The sequence below is a fragment of the Limulus polyphemus genome, unplaced genomic scaffold (assembly GCF_000517525.1).
Source record: "Limulus polyphemus unplaced genomic scaffold, Limulus_polyphemus-2.1.2 Scaffold8901, whole genome shotgun sequence".
Lineage (NCBI taxonomy): Eukaryota > Metazoa > Arthropoda > Merostomata > Xiphosura > Limulidae > Limulus > Limulus polyphemus.
The window spans coordinates 19,693-24,838 of NW_013674511.1; the positions used below are offsets into that span (position 1 = coordinate 19,693).

The window sequence follows — 5,146 nt, forward strand, 5'->3', positions numbered from 1 at the left end:
AATAACTATTTCACATACACATAAAAAGTCCAAGCAAACAGGTAATAACCTGAAAACGGCATCTGTAAATTACTCAAGTTCTGCAGAAATAATTGTAAGCACAAAAATAGAATTGCTGAAAGTTTCTATAAAAGAATTTATAACTTCAAGCTCTTCTATAACAGGGATCTATCATTTTACTACATTTGGTAGAGTAATATTTAATCACACTATTGAAGTGTTAAGTTCATTTACAGCATAAAGATAATATTGCAGTCATCTACAACTGCATTTGTGCAGCTGATAGGAACAGAGGGAGATAAAAGTTACAGAATGGAGCTTCGCGAATTTACTTAGAAACATATTCAGTTTTAATTAGGTAGATATCTTTTTTTGTTTTATACACAAACTTGCACACACACACACACACATACATGCAACTGGCAGCCCTTAGAGTTTACTCAACAACATACAAGACTCCAGGCAGCAAAGAAAAACAAACACGTATATTCCTATAGCAGTACGAGAACACATACTATTTCTTATAACTCGCACGGTACAGACAAAACACCCACACACCCACTCTAACTCGTGATACTCAATACCATATTGAACTGATCCACTATGTACTACTGCTAAACCTCTCAGTTTCATCAGAACTTCGTCAAAGCCTGTAGTAGTTGTTTTAACACAAAGGGCTATCTGCACTTTGTCCACTGTGGGGAATTGAACCACAGATTTTATGTTGTTAGTCCGTAAAGTTATTGCTTACCCACCTATGGTTGTCTTTCTTCAGGATAAGGAACTTTAAGGTTATAAATTTACTGGAAAAACTTAGTAAACTTAACAAATGAAGAAAGGGTAAATTATTTTATAGAAATAATATCTAAGAACTCTTATTCTCTATCTAAAGAGAATACCTCAAACATTTTGAAAATGGTAATACATTTTTAAAAGTTAAAAATACCCAACATGTCATAATGTATTTTGAAATTCAACAAATTGATCTTTTATTATTTTCTTACCAATTCTGTAAAAGTTATCAACATGTGATGAAACAGATAAAAGTATTTTATAAATTACTGATCATTAAAAAAAAAAAGTTAAATAGTAGTACTGTGGTACATTTTTTTATAATTAAAAAGTTTCTGAACACAGTATCACATTTCAACCACATGGAGTTTCAAAATACATTTTTTTAAATGTAGCATTCAAGTCACATTTTGTAACGATCTTAAAATTGCAATCATCTAATACTTACTGAACGAGTACATAAAATTGAAGATGTCAATTCTACCAGACATTACAAGCTAACTGGAAAACACATGAACAGGCACAGTTTCAAACTTTTTACTAAACATTACGAGCTAATCGGAAAACACACAAACACCGGCACAGTCACAAAAAAACGTTTTACCAGACATTATGAGCTAAATGGAAAATACATGAACACAAGCATGATGTCAAACTTTTTAAACATACATTACGAGCTAATCGGAAAACACACGAACACTGGTACAGTCTCAAACTTTTTACTTTGTATATCAGGTCTACTGATAAAACAAGTAAAAAGTGAAACATTACAACCTGTGCAACTTCTGAAGTTGACAAATAGTAAGTTACATTTACCAACCAACCCTTTTCAAAATAAAAGTAAAAAGGCTAAAACCATCTCTGGTATACTTTGTTGGTGAAAAAGTGATTTACAGGAACAATAAAAAAAAACATTATATGGGGGCACACTTTTTTGACAAAACAGCACCACAAACATACATTTTGAATAGCTTTGCTACACCTTGTTAGTTCAGGATTCAGGTTTGTGTGTTTGTTGTATTTCTACAAAAAAACTAATAATCAAATGCTGCAAGCACATTCAGTCTATCGATCAATGAGAAGTTCACGTTGAAGTATCCACCAATCAAATGTATCAATGAGAAGTTCACATTCAAGTATCCACCAATCAAATGTATCAATGAGAAGTTCATGTCCAAGTATCCACCAATCAAATGTATCAATGAGAAGTTCACGTCCAAGTATCCAGCCAATCAAATGTATCAATGAGAAGTTCACGTCCAAGTATCCACCAATCAAATGTATCAATGAGAAGTTCACGTCCAAGTATCCACCAATCAAATGTATCAATGAGAAGTTCACGTCCAAGTATCCACCAATCAAATGTAATTAATATAATAACAATACAACTTTAATTACTGACACATAATTCATTATGTGATTTTCATACATGCTCAGGTTGGACCTTTAAGTATGTTGTATTTGACAAATAGCAAGCACAGAGATGCTAGAATAGTTAACTATTAACTGTACACTGATACATCCACACACATTTAATATGTACATGGTCGTGAAACTATCCAGTGGTTAACTGTGTGTATGCAGTCAGCTGTTTACGTCTTACAGAAGCTCTACACAAACCAAAAGTTTAATTAATGCACAGGATTAAGCGGGTTGAAAACAATGTGGCGTGTTTTGTTTATTACTAGTCCTGCAAAACAAATTCTGTATGATTCAGCCAGCTACTAAATATTTACACACAGAGTGATATCTGCCACTCCTCCACTCTGGTCTCATTAAGGTCTGACCAGGACATCATGTAGCAAGGTCTCCACCTCCAGAGGGCATCATACGAAAACTCTACATGTAGAGACACAAGCACATACTATGTATGTGAGCTCCCAGCAAAAGGAATCAATGATCAATGACAATTTTATCCTATAGATTCTTTCATATGGTTCTGTAGGGTCCTTTCATCTTCAGATACTATAATGAATATTTAGAACAAAATATTAGAAAAAAAAAGGTGTTGTATATTGACATATAAAAATAATAACACTACATTCTAAAAGATTTCCAAGGTACTGAAGGAAAGTTACTAATCAAATGTTCTGTGAAACATAACATGAACTCAGGGTTCAGTAAAGATACAGTATTCTTGTAACTGGTCTAACATTGTTGTCTAGCCATGATACTGCTATTTAAAAAAGTTAATGAATTATTATATTGAAACTGAATTGTACCACTTCATATATAAAAAATAACTGATATACATACATATATTAAAAAGAATCAAGATAATATATTTCTTATACTATTAAAAGGAAATATTAAACGTCCTTCATACAGAAAACCAATACAAATTCTCGTAAAAGCCGACACAAGTATAGTGAGGTCGTTTCTATTCTAACAGATAATGCTTAAACCCTACTGTTATTAAAGTATCCAAACTACAAATATAATATTTACATCTATATAAAAAGACTTCTGACAGAGTCATTCTCCAAAATAAAAGTATATTTTTCAAGAATTCCAGATAAGGATTGTTTCTTCAGTTTCTTTTTTTTCCACCCTATTTTACTGTTGAACATTTCTTTTACTTTTGGTCTGTCGAAAAATACATATTGCATTTTTTAAAGTTAAGATTATTAATAACCGCCAAATGAGAGTCTACATTTACAGGTATGAGAATGTCAAAGGAAGAAAACAGACTGAAATATTCTGAGTCTAATGCTAAGAATGCTCTCCTGGAAAAGTTTGGAAAATTAGAAAAATTTTGTTAGTCATGTGACATTTCTACGTACTTTTTAATAGTTCGATGTGTTAAAATTGTACGGTAATCCCATGTTTGCATAGTTATAAGTTTGTTAAAATTGTACGGTAATCCCATGTTGCATAGTTACAAGTTTGTTAAAATTTTACGGTAATCCCGTGTTTGCATAGTTATAAGTTTGTTAAAATTGTACGGTAATCCCATGTTGCATAGTTATAAGTTTGTTGAAATTGTACGGTAATCCCATGTCGCATAGTTATAAGTCTGTTAAAATTGTACGGTAATCCCATGTTGCATAGTTACAAGTTTGTTAAAATTGTACAGTAATCCTGTGTTTGCATAGTTACAAGTCTGTTAAAATTGTACGGTAATCCCATGTTTGCATAGTTATAAGTCTGTTAAAATTGTACGGTAATCCCGTGTTTGCATAGTTATAAGTTTGTTAAAATTGTACGGTAATCCTGTGTTTGCATAGTTATAAGTTTATTGCATATTATGCATAAAGCTTTCATCGTAAATCTGCCTTTTTTAAAAGAATTTTCACATTTCTGACTTCACCACTTGTGGTTTGCTCTTAACAATAAATATAATTTTTAGTTGTTTTCCCCAACCAGTTCTATCTGAATTAGTTTTTAACAAAACTTTTTAACATTTCTAGCCCTCGTTTCATCATGCCACTCAATAACCTTTGCCACTTTTTAAACTAATGAGTAGATTGTAAATGAAATATTTATGCAAAAAATGCACAACAAAAACACACCATTTGGTGCGATCAGTAAAATATATTGACAAGATTCTGATTACTCAAAAATTGTGGTAATTATATGGACAATATCTCAGTTTTATTTTTGAGTGTGTTTCTAAAATAGTTAAATAGGCAATAAAGCATTATCTCTCCAGAGATTTTTTCCAGATTATTAAAAATCTCCTGAAGAACTCTTGGCGACATTAAAAATTCTGAAATTTATGGAATAACAGAAAATTCTCACCCCCCACCCCATGTTTTCCATTTTAAAAACATCAGGAGGGTAAAGTTCTTATTATATCTCTGAAATTAAATCATTGGCACAAAAAGTCCAACCATCTTGTTTCTTCCTATCTTTATAAAATGCCAATAAAAACTAAAGTCTTGATAAGACAGTGAAAGTCGAACCACTAACCTACCTGTATGATTAAAGACGACCCACCACTGGCTATCTCAGGTGGGATCTGAGATAATGGGCAGCCTTCCACATTCATGATTTGAAGATTATTACAGAGAGCCAGCTCAAATGGTAGAATATGTAGATTGGGATTGTCATTCAAGTACAAAGATTCCAGATTCTCCAGAGAACCTGCAACAAGTCAAGTTAAAAATATTTCATTCCACATACCAGTGAAGTAAGCTACACATAGAAATAAGTATCTTAACTTTTTTAAGGAAGTAAACTTTTATGTGCTAATATAGGCTCACGATCAACCAAAGTCGTACAGCCAAATGCATGAATCGGTACATCACAGTGATAACAACATTGAAAAAGTCAGAATGGTAGTAGATTTAAGTGTCCTAAGAAATATATGGCTAGTGTTAGTAAAAAAGAAGAAAACTAGGTCTGGTAATAA

At 32.1% G+C, this 5,146-nt stretch overlaps 1 long non-coding RNA gene across 1 annotated transcript in view; it reads right to left on the reverse strand.

Moving 5' to 3' along the window:
* LOC111083290 overlaps nucleotides 1-4,872 on the reverse strand; it is an 8,793-nt gene extending 3,921 nt beyond the window's left edge. The window contains exons 1-2 of the long non-coding RNA XR_002608926.1: nucleotides 4,709-4,872; nucleotides 50-2,757 (exon numbers count right to left, since the gene is read on the reverse strand). This is a non-coding gene — a long non-coding RNA (uncharacterized LOC111083290). The remainder of the gene's footprint in view (nucleotides 1-49; nucleotides 2,758-4,708) is intronic.
* Between the last annotated feature and the right edge of the window lie 274 nt (nucleotides 4,873-5,146).